The sequence below is a fragment of the Leptodactylus fuscus genome, chromosome 8 (genome assembly GCF_031893055.1).
Source record: "Leptodactylus fuscus isolate aLepFus1 chromosome 8, aLepFus1.hap2, whole genome shotgun sequence".
Classification (NCBI taxonomy): Eukaryota; Metazoa; Chordata; class Amphibia; order Anura; family Leptodactylidae; genus Leptodactylus; species Leptodactylus fuscus.
In genome coordinates this window covers 94,288,392-94,303,623 of record NC_134272.1, presented here as the reverse complement: position 1 = coordinate 94,303,623, position 15,232 = coordinate 94,288,392, and the positions used below count along the sequence as shown (strand labels likewise).

General features: G+C 48.3%; 1 protein-coding gene across 1 annotated transcript in view; it reads right to left on the bottom strand.

Annotated features, from left to right (window-relative positions):
* EPB41L5 (erythrocyte membrane protein band 4.1 like 5) overlaps positions 1-7,452 on the bottom strand; it is a 33,042-nt gene extending 25,590 nt beyond the window's left edge. The window contains exon 1 of the mRNA XM_075284699.1: positions 7,385-7,452. The gene's annotated coding sequence lies outside the window, so the exon portion shown is untranslated. The remainder of the gene's footprint in view (positions 1-7,384) is intronic.
* Between the last annotated feature and the right edge of the window lie 7,780 nt (positions 7,453-15,232).

Here is a 15,232-nt window from a genome sequence, read left to right as displayed (position 1 = left end):
TGGTATCAGCCACTAGTGATCACAGGCTATTCCTCTCTGGTATCAGCCACTAGTGATCACAGGCTATTCCTCTCTGGTATCAGTCACTAGTGATCACAGGCTATTCCTCTCTGGTATCAGCCACTAGTGATCACAGGCTATTCCTCTCTGGTATCAGCCACTAGTGATCACAGGCTATTCCTCTCTGGTATCAGCCACTAGTGATCACAGGCTATTCCTCTCTGGTATCAGCCACTAGTGATCACAGGCTATTCCTCTCTGGTATCAGTCACTAGTGATCACAGGCTATTCCTCTCTGGTATCAGCCACTAGTGATCACAGGCTATTCCTCTCTGGTATCAGCCACTAGTGATCACAGGCTATTCCTCTCTGGTATCAGCCACTAGTGATCACAGGCTATTCCTCTCTGGTATCAGTCACTAGTGATCACAGGCTATTCCTCTCCGGTATTTCCTCTCTGGTATCACGAGCTGTCATCATTGTAGTGATGCTCAATAGAATCAATGCAGTAATTTCAGGAATAGTAACAGAGGACAGAGGGTGAACTGTTGGGCTTCAGGCCTTATATGGGGGGGGGGGCCTGATATGGGGAGGGGGGGGGGGGGGGTCCTGATATGGGGAGGTCATGATATGGAGAGGCGGGGGTCCTGATATGGGGAGGGGGGGGTCCTGATATGGGGAGGTCATGATATGGAGAGGGGGGGGGTCCTGATATGGGGAGGGGGGGGGGTCCTGATATGGGGAGGTCATGATATGGAGAGGGGGGGGGTCCTGATATGGGGAGGTCATGATATGGAGAGGGGGGGGTCCTGATATGGGGAGGGGGGGGGGTCCTGATATGGGGAGGTCATGATATGGAGGGGGGGGGTCCTGATATGGGGAGGGGGGGGGGGTCCTGATATGGGGAGGTCATGATATGGAGGGGGGGGGGTCCTGATATGGGGAGGTCATGATATGGAGGGGGGGGGTCCTGATATGGGGAGGGGGGGGGGTCCTGATATGGGGAGGTCATGATATGGAGAGGGGGGGGTCCTGATATGGGGAGGGGGGGGGGGTCCTGATATGGGGAGGTCATGATATGGAGAGGGGGGGGTCCTGATATGGGGAGGGGGGGGGGGGTCCTGATATGGGGAGGTCATGTTATGAAGGGGGGGGTCCTATTTCTCACCCTCACAGATATTCTGGTTAAACAATGAAATGTGATACTTTGTATAAAGGGAAGTTGTAGATATTTCTGTTTCTATAAGTCACATGACCTCTGCTTGCTGTCACTGACTGTTCTGTCCTGGTCACGTTATGGACACACAAGTGCACTGATGGCGGTAATATCACCAGCCCCGCAGTCATAAACTGCGCTGTGTGAACAGTCCTTATATACAGTCACTTCTGTGTATAGAGAAAGATTCAAGAGACACCTGAGCAAACATCAGACACTTCACTGCCTTATAGCCCCCTCCCCCAGCCGATACAGAGGAGACAATCACTCCCAGCAGATACAGATCTACTACTACACCTGCCCTGGACACAATGATACTGCACCTGATGGGAAAGATAAGATATATGGCTACCAAGTGGTCAGGTTAGGGGGCCGTGCCTCAGGACCTCCGACCCTCTCCACAGATGACCAGGCCCAGGGCAGACTCTCTCTAGTCTCAGCAGCTTCATCCTGGAGGAGAGCAGGTCATAGAATATCATAGTATCCTCCTACTCATATTATACAGGTGACAGTTTGGAGGTTTGTTCCTCAATCACAGAAACCACTGAGTGGATTTGGATGAGATTTGCCCCATAGATACTCTGTAACCTGGAGTAACACATCGGCTACTTTGTATCCCGGTACATGACATGGCTTCACTACTGTTCTGGATTTATGGTCACATACTATATTACATTGAGAAGATTCACCGAGCAGACCCCCAGGATTAGATTCTCATTAGAGGAGTGTCTTTGCACATAGGAGCTTGTCAGCAGCAGTAGTAACATCCAATACCTCCAGGAGGTGAAATGAACACGAACAGAAACAAACCAATGGATGTGGAAAGAACTGCGCTTGCTCCAAATTCCATAAATTCAACACGATCTTTATTATAATTCCTAATACACGACGCAGCGGGCTGCGTTTCGGGGCTTCCCCTTTGTCAAGTGTATTACCACTGTACACACTTATCCTGCCGGTTCTAAGGGCTGTGCCGCCTCCTCCCCGAATATGAGCCTGAAGTCCAACTCGTCAGAACCACAATGTGTGGCACTCATCGGTGCCAATAGCCCGCACTCAGCTTTCCGTTCTCTCCACGCTGGTTTCTCGCCCTTTCTCCGGTTTTCCGCCCTGCTTTCTAACCTCACACCAACTTTCTCAAGTTGGTGTGAGGTTAGAAAGCAGGGCGGAAAACCGGAGAAAGGGCGAGAAACCAGCGTGGAGAGAACGGAAAGCTGAGTGCGGGCTATTGGCACCGATGAGTGCCACACATTGTGGTTCTGACGAGTTGGACTTCAGGCTCATATTCGGGGAGGAGGCGGCACAGCCCTTAGAACCGGCAGGATAAGTGTGTACAGTGGTAATACACTTGACAAAGGGGAAGCCCCGAAACGCAGCCCGCTGCGTTGTGTATTAGGAATTATAATAAAGATCGTGTTGAATTTATGGAATTTGGAGCAAGCGCAGTTCTTTCCACATCCATTGGTCTGTTTCTGTTCGTATACTATATTACATGTCCCATAGATACTCTGTAACCTGGAGTAACACATCGGCTACTTTGTATCCCGGTACATGACATGGCTTCACTACTGTTCTGGATTTATGGTCACATACTATATTACACTGCTCCTGCAGCCGCTTATCTCAGGTCCCAGCTCTGTTATCTCTCTATGTAACACTCAGCTAACCCTCGGTCCATTGTGTACAAGCATCTGCATATTATCTGATCTGCTCCAGGCAGTGCTGACACACTGGAGGGGAAACACCTTTACTCCACATTGGCAGTTTGCTAATAAACATGGCGGGAAAAAGAAAATCTAGTTTGCTGCAAAATGTAAAATGAGATCTATGAAGGAGCCAGAAGTCAGTTCTCCTCAACTCTGATCATCGGCGCCAACAACACACTCATTATATGGCCTTCCAGCAAGCTGCTGAGATGCCGGAACAATCACAGGCTCAGTGTGAGGAAAAAGTTCAGCAGCAGGAGAGCTTAAGAGATGCCGAAACACCGGAGCAGACAAACCATCCACGGCAGCAATTTGCTGAATATAGGCGGATCATCGAGGCCAACAACACGAAGACAAAGTCACAGGCAGAGAGTAGTATCATATAATGGAACCATCTGTCTTATCTCACTCCTTGGATGGTTTCTGAGTCACCTTCATGTGATGATCTAGCACCGATCACCCAATCCTGCCCCGCACAGATAACAGCGCAGAGGGATCAGATACAACATATCCAACCGCAACAAGATCATCAATGAACTATTGTAATACAAAGGAAAGAGAAGTGGAAGGGGAGGAGGGCGGCGGATACCGGTCATATCTTATATAGTACAGTACAGGGATAGATATAAGGAGCAGTGGATACCGGTCATATCTTATATAGTACAGTATAGGGAGATATATAAGGAGCAGCAGATACCGGTCATATCTTATATAGTACAGTACAGGGATAGATATAAGGAGCAGCGGATACCGGTCATATCTTATATAGTACAGTACAGGGATAGATATAAGGAGCAGCAGATACCGGTCATATCTTATATAGTACAGTACAGGGATAGATATAAGGAGCAGCAGATACCGGTCATATCTTATATAGTACAGTATAGGGAGATATATAAGGAGCAGCAGATACCGGTCATATCTTATATAGTACAGTACAGGGATAGATATAAGGAGCAGCAGATACCGGCCATATCTTATATAGTACAGTACAGGGATAGATATAAGGAGCAGCAGATACCGGTCATATCTTATATAGTACAGTATAGGGAGATATATAAGGAGCAGCAGATACCGGTCATATCTTATATAGTACAGTACAGGGATAGATATAAGGAGCAGCAGATACCGGTCATATCTTATATAGTACAGTACAGGGATAGATATAAGGAGCAGCAGATACCGGTCATATCTTATATAGTACAGTACAGGGATAGATATAAGGAGCAGCAGATACCGGTCATATCTTATATAGTACAGTATAGGGAGATATATAAGGAGCAGCGGATACCGGTCATATCTTATATAGTACAGTACAGGGATAGATATAAGGAGCAGCGGATACCGGTCATATCTTATATAGTACAGTACAGGGATAGATATAAGGAGCAGCAGATACCGGTCATATCTTATATAGTACAGTATAGGGAGATATATAAGGAGCAGCAGATACCGGTCATATCTTATATAGTACAGTACAGGGATAGATATAAGGAGCAGTGGATACCGGTCATATCTTATATAGTACAGTACAGGGATAGATATAAGGAGCAGCGGATACCGGTCATATCTTATATAGTACAGTATAGGGAGATATATAAGGAGCAGCGGATACCGGTCATATCTTATATAGTACAGTATAGGGATAGATATAAGGAGCAGCGGATACCGGTCATATCTTATATAGTACAGTATAGGGATAGATATAAGGAGCAGCGGATACCGGCCATATCTTATATAGTACAGTATAGGGATAGATATAAGGAGCAGCAGATACCGGTCATATCTTATATAGTACAGTACAGGGATAGATATAAGGAGCAGCGGATACCGGTCATATCTTATATAGTACAGTACAGGGATAGATATAAGGAGCAGCGGATACCGGTCATATCTTATATAGTACAGTATAGGGAGATATATAAGGAGCAGCGGATACCGGTCATATCTTATATAGTACAGTATAGGGATAGATATAAGGAGCAGCGGATACCGGTCATATCTTATATAGTACAGTATAGGGATAGATATAAGGAGCAGCGGATACCGGCCATATCTTATATAGTACAGTATAGGGAGATATAAGGAGCAGCGGATACCGGTCATATCTTATATAGTACAGTATAGGGAGATATATAAGGAGCAGCAGATACCGGTCATATCTTATATAGTACAGTATAGGGAGATATATAAGGAGCAGCAGATACCGGTCATATCTTATATAGTACAGTATAGGGAGATATATAAGGAGCAGCGGATACCGGTCATATCTTATATAGTACAGTATAGGGAGATATATAAGGAGCAGCAGATACCGGTCATATCTTATATAGTACAGTATAGGGAGATATATAAGGAGCAGCGGATACCGGTCATATCTTATATAGTACAGTATAGGGATAGATATAAGGAGCAGCGGATACCGGCCATATCTTATATAGTACAGTATAGGGAGATATATAAGGAGCAGCGGATACCGGTCATATATTATATAGTACAGTATAGGGAGATATAAGGAGCAGCGGATACCGGTCATATTGTATATAGTACAGTATAGGGATATATATATATATATATATATATATATATATATATATATATATATATGGAGCAGCAGATACCGGCCATATCTTATTATAAAATAGGAGTATCATAAGTGTACTGCAGTATATTATTACAGTGATATAAGGGGAGCGGCTGATATCAGTCACATCTTATTACAGTGCAGTATATAGGGATATATCAGTCACATCTTATTACAGTGCAGTATATAGGGACATATCAGTCATCTTATTACAGCGCAGTATATAGGGATATATCAGTCCCATCTTATTACAGCGCAGTATATAGGGACATATCAGTCCCATCTTATTACAGCGCAGTATATAGGGACATATCAGTCCCATCTTATTACAGCGCAGTATATAGGGATATATCAGTCCCATCTTATTACAGTGCAGTATATAGGGATATATCAGTCCCATCTTATTACAGTGCAGTATATAGGGATATATCAGTCACATCTTATTACAGCGCAGTATATAGGGATATATCAGTCCCATCTTATTACAGCGCAGTATATAGGGATATATCAGTCCCATCTTATTACAGCGCAGTATATAGGGATATATCAGTCCCATCTTATTACAGCGCAGTATATAGGGATATATCAGTCCCATCTTATTACAGCGCAGTATATAGGGATATATCAGTCCCATCTTATTACAGCGCAGTATATAGGGATATATCAGTCCCATCTTATTACAGCGCAGTATATAGGGATATATCAGTCCCATCTTATTACAGCGCAGTATATAGGGATATATCAGTCCCATCTTATTACAGTGCAGTATATAGGGATATATCAGTCCCATCTTATTACAGCGCAGTATATAGGGATATATCAGTCACATCTTATTACAGCGCAGTATATAGGGATATATCAGTCCCATCTTATTACAGTGCAGTATATAGGGATATATCAGTCCCATCTTATTACAGTGCAGTATATAGGGATATATCAGTCCCATCTTATTACAGTGCAGTATATAGGGATATATCAGTCACAGACGGGATCAGTATCAGACTGGAAAGTTTCTATAATTCTTGTCAATCATTTCATCAGTCGCCTCTCCCGGCCCCGGTGCTGACATCAGAGAACAGACCGGCCATTATATCTTATTACAGACTCGCTCTCTTTGAACAGCAGATGACAGGCAGTAAAGGGCGGCATTCACCTATAGAACATATGGAAGGAAGGAAAAGTCTAACACCCCTTTAATCTTAAGGGGATCTGTCACTGAGAGCGTCCTTTACAGATACAAGCAGAGTGTCATCTTGGGGTGCAGATATATATAAGACCCCCGGACCCCCCCTTACCAATGACATTAGGGAGGAGGGGGCTCAGAGTGTGACCGCAGCATCAGACTACACAGCATGTGTTTGTAGTCTGTCACCATGGAGACGCCAAGGCCTGCAGGTGAGCTGTGTACACAATACGAGACTATGGAAAGATCCAGAGGAATTACAGCCATTGTCCCTCACAGCGCCCGGATTGGGGGGGACAACTATCACACAGACACCTCTTATTTGTACAATAAAGAGAATCCAAACCCGCAGATAAGCGACCGACGCGTCCACAAAACACGCAGAGAAACGCCACAATGGATCCGTAAATTCTGCGGTCACCGGTCATGGAGCCACATTGCTATAGGAGAATTATCAGACACATTGTATCCAGTCTGGACCATTAATACAATCAGAGACATCACAAGATCGCCCGATCTGATCGTTCACCTGCCTCTCCTCAGACTTGCAGTCAGACTGCACTTTTATGGCCGATCTGCAGACTTGGACACAACCAGATCGGTCCGGTTATAATCACCTGTAGATAACAATCACCCGACCGAGACAAGTGCAAAGCAACAAGTGGGCAGAGCCGGGTGTGCGGGGCTGAGCTCACCTCGGTGCGGGCTCCCTGCGGCTGCGGTGCGGGCTCGGTGCGGGCTCCCTGCGGCGGCGGTGCAGACTCCTCTCCACATCTCCCAGGAAATGGCGTCTGGAGCTGCGCGCAGGAGCTGAGCTCTTAAAGGGGCGACGCCCAGAGGCTGGTGGGGTCCACACAGCGAGGGGGGAGGGGAGAGGGCTCCGGGCTGTGACAAACTGATAGCAAAGCGGTGCATAAGACTGTGGTGTGAACGGGGTCTATTCAGGTCTCTATTATATTATTATTATTATTATTATTATTATACATGTAGTCTAACAAGTGATTGCCTGGGGCCCCCTAAGCAGGGGCGTGGCTATGGGCAATTGGGGGGGGAGGCGTAGCAGTAGTCCCCGGAACGTGATGGGGCCCCATAAGCAGGGGTGTGGCTATGGGGGAGGGTAGCAGTAGCCCCCCGGGCCCTGGAACCTGAGGGGCCCCCAAAGTTTGCTCTGCCACATAGCAGACACAAGGCAGGCAGGGGCCCCCTTTGCATTGTCCATGAGGAGCCGCGGCCGGAGGTTTCAGGTTATTCCATAAAAATAATCACATTTGTGGCTATTTGATTCTGTTTTTCTTACACTTCTTTGTGTTTTTAGCCTCTTTGGTGTTTTTTTTCTGTGCACTGTATATACCAAAGGTTAAAAAGCACTGCAAAGTAATACGATGAAAAACTGAGTGTGAACACGGCCTGGGGGTGAGGATTCCTCTACACTTTCTGCAGCCATGATGGCATGTAAATACAGGGCAGAATCTGCTGCAGGTTCCTCCTCGGGCCCTGTTCACACTGGTAATGTTAGCGGTCGTCCGTGCAGGCGCAGGGGTCGGTCTTGTGTGCGCATGAGCTTATTTGCCGTGTTCGGCCATTTTAACATAAATCCTTCAGTCGTTTCAAATCTGTGAGGTATCCCCGAAAATTGCGCCCAAAAAACCATCCCTTTCTGGCTGTCTGAATAGAGCCTTAGGCCTTTGTTCACATGACAAATCCTGTTTTGCATCTGCTCCAGTTTTCTGTTTCTGACGGCCGAGCGTCCTGCGGATTTAATGCGCCATTAAACGTGAAATAAAATATTGGATTTATTTCGTTGACCTTCCATTTCCCCCGACCCACAGATCTGTTTTTCGCCGCCATGTTTTTCGGGTGAAAATATCAGAAAATGTATTTTTTGTCTGCAGTGAATATAAAACATAAATCACACGATGCAGATGGACTTCAGTTTGTGCCGTTTTTACCTCGATATGACAAAAAAACCCACAAAAAGTACAAGAAAGGCTGCAAAACTAGAGAACTGCAGAGAAATAGGGGCGGGGAGGAACTGCAGGGGCCGTCATGGCGGAGTCACCTATAGGAAGCGATTCAGGCCTGACACAATATACTGCAGGTGGAATCGAGTGACCGGCCTGATATATCCGGATCTGAGGTCTGGAAATAAACCCCCTATAATGTCTCTTCTATAATGTAGACTGAGAGCCCCATATATATATATATATATATATATATATATATATATATATATATATATACAGTATACAGTGTGAGCCCCATATAGGGATATATATATATATATATATATATATATACAGTGTGAGCCCCATATAGGGATATATACAGTAAATAGTATATATATAGGGGTCACAATCAACATTATTTCCTATCAGAATGTCTTTGTAGTAGGGGAGGAAATCCACGGAAACACGGGGAGAACATACAGACTCCTGGCAGATGTTGTTCCTGGCGGGATTCGAACCCAGGACTCCAGCGCTGCAGTGCTAACCACTGAGCCACCGTGTTGCCCCATCTCGTCTCCTATAATGTCTCTTCTTCTATAATTGGGGCTGAAAACTCAACATTCTCGGCAGGTGAACTAAACTCATAGATGTCAGCAAGAGCGGCCGGCCCTGTAATGTGTATGGGGGGCTCCCGACTCCAACAGAAAATATTATGGGGAGACGTTACGGGAGGATGATCCGATCATTTTACTTTCAGATTGAAAAGCCTCTTCTAGAGGGGTCCGAAGGAGGAGACCGGGGAAACAGGAGGTGACCAAGGAGTCTGGAGGGGATAAAGGGGTCTGCAGAGGATTCCATAGAGGATAGAGGGGGCTATAGGGGGACACAGGGAGGCTGGTGCGCTCTTTAAGGAATAGAGGGGCCTGAAGGTGTGAAAGGAGCCCAGACAGGTCTGTAGGAGACAGAGGGGATTGTTGGGGGACAGAGGGGATTGTTGGGGGACAGAGGGGATTGTTGGGGGACAGAAGGGATTGTTGGGGGACGGAGGGGATTGTTGGGGGACAGAGGGGATTGTTGGGGGATAGAAGGGATTGTTGGGGGACAGAAGGGATTGTTGGGGGACAGAAGGGATTGTTGGGGGACAGAGGGGATTGTTGGGGGACAGAGGGGATTGTTGGGGGACAGAAGGGATTGTTGGGGGACAGAAGGGATTGTTGGGGGACAGAGGGGATTGTTGGGGGACAGAAGGGATTGTTGGGGGACAGAGGGGATTGTTGGGGGACAGAGGGGATTGTTGGGGGACAGAGGGGATTGTTGGGGGACAGAAGGGATTGTTGGGGGACAGAGGGGATTGTTGGGGGACACATGATCTGGAGGGGCAGAAGGGTTCGGCCGCAGTTCCATGGTAGATGAGGTTGATGATGACTCAGGTCCTTTAAGCCCAACTATAACCCTACAGAAGAAGACATATATACCCCCCCCCCCCCCCCCCATGTCAGGGGAGACAATTCCTTCCCAATTCCAGGTCCAGTCAGTCTAAACCTCGGGATCATCTTGTCTTTACCACAAGTGTAACCGTAATATTTGGTTATGTCAGTCCTGGGGGGCTCAGGATGTGTTTGGGGGGGATCGGGACAGATTATTGTCATTCTGCATCTCTTGCCTGGCCGGTTTGAGCGTTGACTCCTCGCTTGTATCTGCCGGGGTTCTGTATAGCGTCACCCTGTATACAAGTCTCGGGGTGCGATGACCTCTGACCTACAAATACTTCATGCAGGAAACTGGTTCAGTGGCAGAATAAACAAGGCTGCACCGACTGAAATCTATACGTAGAGAGTGACGCGACCGCCCTCCTAGAATAAGGATCCCCTCTAAGTCACTGTCACATCACATTGAGATTTGCCATAGTCCCGAGTCTGGATTTTCTGGTATTCAGGACATAGAAACTCCCGAAACTCCTACCTGTCTGCGCCTTTAAGCAGGAAACGCATTTCAGGATTTAAAGGGGCGATGCCACCTCGGAGCGGAGCGACACTGAGGACAGGCTACAGCTAAAATAACAAGCGAAAAGAGTGAAATGATGACAACAAACCCGACTACTACGAGATAAACAGCTTTGTATTCGGCGTGCCCCCCTATGGTGGAGACATAACAGCCCACCTATGTCTAATCTTACTCTCAGAATATATACTGCCATAACATTAAAACCAGCAGGTGACTCACATTGATTTTTCAGGTTGACAATGGCGCCTCTCAGTGGTGGGATATCTAAGGCAGCAAACCGCTCTTGAAGTCAATGGGTGGAAAGTGGAGAAAATGGGCAAAGGCCATATTGTGATGGTGACAACATCAGGGGGTCTTGTGGGGAGTTCCCAATATAGTGGACAGGCCCTAACCAAAGTGATCCAACTGGGGGTCAGGGTCATGGGTGCCCAAAACTCACTGATGTGTGGGGAGCAGAGACGAGCCCGAGCCCCATATACTATTACACACCTCCCAACTTTTGAAGAACCGAAAAAGGGACAAAATGTGCGGCACACGTACCGCGCTGCTGCAAATCTAGCCCCACCCACTTTTGTGTTGACTCCGCCCACTCATTAATTTTTCATGTGCCCGCACACAGTACAATCCTCCTACAGTCACCCGTATATTATATATCCCCCTCTATCTCTCCCCCAGTTTCATATACACCCTTCATCTGCCCCCAGATTCATGTCCCCCCATCTCTGCCCCCAGATTCATGTCCTCTCCATCTCTGCTCCCAGATTCATGTCCCCTCCATCTCTGCCCCCAGATTCATGTCCCCCCATCTCTGCCCCCAGATTCATGTTCCCTCCATCTCTGCCCCCAGATTCATGTCCCCCCATCTCTGCCCCAGATTCATGTCCCCCCATCTCTGCCCCCAGATTCATGTCCTCTCCATCTCTGCTCCCAGATTCATGTCCCCTCCATCTCTGCCCCCAGATTCATGTCCCCACATCTCTGCCCCCAGATTCATGTCCCCAAATCTCTGCCCCCAGATTCATGTCCTCTCCATCTCTGCTCCCAGATTCATGTCCTTTCCATCTCTGTCCCCAGATTCATGTCCCCCCATCTCTGCCCCCAGATTCATGTCCTCTCCATCTCTGCTCCCAGATTCATGTCCCCACATCTCTGCCCCCAGATTCATGTCCCTCCATCTCTGCTCCCAGATTCATGTCCCTCCATCTCTGCCCCCAGATTCATGTCCTTTCCATCTCTGTCCCCAGATTCATGTCCCCCCATCTCTGCCCCCAGATTCATGTCCCTCCATCTCTGCTCCCAGATTCATGTCCCTCCGTCTCTGCCCCCAGATTCATGTCCCCCCATCTCTGCCCCCAGATTCATGTCCTCTCCATCTCTGCTCCCAGATTCATGTCCCCTCCATCTCTGCCCCCAGATTCATGTCCCCACATCTCTGCCCCCAGATTCATGTCCCCAAATCTCTGCCCCCAGATTCATGTCCTCTCCATCTCTGCCCCCAGATTCATGTCCCCACATCTCTGCCCCCAGATTCATGTCCCACATCTCTGCCCCCAGATTCATGTCCCCCCCACCTCTTCCCCCAGATTCATGTCCCCCCCACCTCTTCCCCCAGATTCATGTCCCTCCATCTCTGCCCCCAGATTCATGTCCTTTCCATCTCTGTCCCCAGATTCATGTCCCTCCATCTCTGCCCCCAGATTCATGTCCTCTCCATCTCTGCTCCCAGATTCATGTCCCTCCATCTCTGCCCCCAGATTCATGTCCTCTCCATCTCTGCTCCCAGATTCATGTCCCCCCATCTCTTCCCCCAGACCTGTGTCAGCTCCTCGCTTCAGCCGCATGTGTTCAACTCAGATCTGCGTCCTCTGGATGCAGATCTGAGTTGAAATCAGGACATACCTCCCTCCTCGCGCCCATGCTGACCCCAGACTATGATATAAGGGTCAGTACACAGGACATCACAGCTTGTGTATATGGAGTAGTCACTGACCGGTCACAGCGCCCATGCTGACCCCTGTTCGGCTCCAGTAATGAGCATCTCGGCCTCAGAATTAGATCTTGGAGCCATGGCAGGAGCCGCTGGATGTGAGAGATCTCTGGGGACATTCTGTGGGCGGCCAGTTGGGTAGGAATCACTTATCTGGGGACGAGATGGTGCTGGGGGGACTATGAGAAGATATTAGTGGGGAGTGCGATGGTCTGGACAATGTTCTGCTGGGTCTTGGCATCATGTGGAGGTCACACGTACCATCTACATGGCTGCGACGCCCCCTAATGGCAGGAGTCTCGTTCAGCAGGATAATGTCCAGGAATGAGGGACACGACAAGAGATGAAGGCGATGACTCGGCTCAGATTCCCAGATCTTAATATGATCAGTCGGTGGGATTTGCTGGAGACGCGTCTGATCCACGCAGGTCACACCAGGCTACTTACAGGATCTGCTGCTGCTGACACCTCCAGGGACCTGCAGAGGAGGAGTCCAGGGCTCGGCTGGTCAGGGAGGGGGTAATGTTAGGGCTGGTGGTGGCAGAGACAATGGGCAGAGTTATCCTGACACTTTTCTGTCCACTTTTGCATCAAATTTTATGATGCACGGAATTTCCAATCTATTTATGAAGTTTGTACCAGAAAGAACAGGAAAATACGACAGGTTCAATAATGTTGTAAAATGTGTTGCAGAATGGGCGTGGATTATAATGGGCGAGGTTTATAATGGGCGAGGTTTATAATGGGCGTGGTTTATAGTGGCGTGGTTTATAGTGGGCGTGGATTATAATGGCCGTGGTTTATAGTGGGTGTGGTTTATAATGGGTGTGGTTTATAACTGTCTCACTTTACGACACATTTATGAAACAGAAAATAACGAATACGTTGCAGATTTTCCATAATAGTGCAATGAACTTACACCAATTTGCTTTGTGCGCCACCTATTGATCCCCTCAGTAAGTGACAGCTGAGTTGTCTCTCCTTATGCTGCACAGAACATTGTGGGGTCTTTGATGCCGGCGCTAAATATTTCTTCCTTGAGATTTTATCTTCACGTTTTGCACCACATATTTATCTCCTGGTGAGGCAGAGTTTTGGAGCTTCTAGAAACCCTCCATATTTAGGAAGATCCGCACAACAGATCCATAAAGATGTCTAAAGCTACAAACAGGACTCCACAGTAAGAGCGAGCGGATGGATCAATGTGCCCCAATGAGGGTCTGGAGCAAATCTGGAGCCATTGGGGGAATTCTAACCAGGATGGCAGGTTATGGGGAATCCACTGTTCTCTCATCTTTTCCATCGTCTTCCTATCAGATGACCTGACATTCGCCTCCCCAAGCTCCAGGATTGTTAGTTTGTGACCATTCACACGTGAAAGCTTTAGGCCAGGGCTCAGCAACCTCCAGCTACAACTCCCAGCATGCTCCACTCACTTCCATTGGAGCTCCAAAAACATGAAAGCAAGTAAGCATGCTGGGAGTTGTAGTTTAACAACAGCTGGAGCGCTGAAGGTCGCCGACCCAAGATGGAAGAGGCCGAAAAGCAGCAAATAAATAGCTAGTGATGCCCTGGTTGTCAGGATTCTGGCCCGGCTTCAGGCAGGTTCTTTGTTGTCAGATCCTGTAACTAGTTATACGATATAGGATTAGACCATAACTGGGGCCCAGAGGTCCAGATTACTGAATTAGGCTCCTAGGAATCCCGTAATAATATTCAGACGTCCTCTGTGCAGGATCTTCACCAGCATGGAGGACGATTACAGTAAGAATCTTTCTCGAGGACACGTCCTATTCTGTGTCACACAGAGTAATGTCACATACGAGAACACGTAATACTTCACTGCACCTGTGGTGGCGCTGCAGCTAATATTACACTGTCCCAACCAGAACAAAAACCATTAGCCTGAGAATTTCTACTACAAGTTTGAGTGTAACCATGTGATGGTCAAGCGCACCCCCCCACCTAGACTTGGCCCTTGGGGGCAGGTGTGAGCAGGAAGGTTGGAGGTAGCAGGGACTGGAGGGGCAGGTATGAGCAGGAGGGTGGGGGTAGCAGGGAATGGAGGGGCAGGTGTGAGCAGGAGGGTGGGGGTAGCAGGGAATGGAGGGACAGGTGTGAGCAGGAGGTTGGGGGTAGCAGGGACTGGAGGGGCAGGTGTGAGCAGGAGGTTGGGGGGTAGCAGGGAATGGAGGGGCAGGTGTGAGCAGGAAGGTTGGAGGTAGCAGGGACTGGAGGGGCAGGTGTGAGCAGGAGGTTGGGGGGTAGCAGGGAATGGAGGGGCAGGTGTGAGCAGGAGGGTGGGGGTAGCAGGGAATGGAGGGGCAGGTGTGAGCAGGAGGGTGGGGGTAGCAGGGAATGGAGGGGCAGGTGTGAGCAGGAAGGTTGGAGGTAGCAGGGAATGGAGGGGCAGGTGTGAGCAGGAAGGTTGGGAGGTAGCAGGGACTGGAGGGGCAGGTGTGAGCAGGAAGGTTGGGAGGTAGCAGGGAATGGAGGGGCAGGTGTGAGCAGGAGGGTGGGGGTAGCAGGGAATGGAGGGGCAGGTGTGAGCAGGAGGTTGGGGGTAGCAGGGAATGGAGGGGCAGGTGTGAGCAGGAGATTGGGGG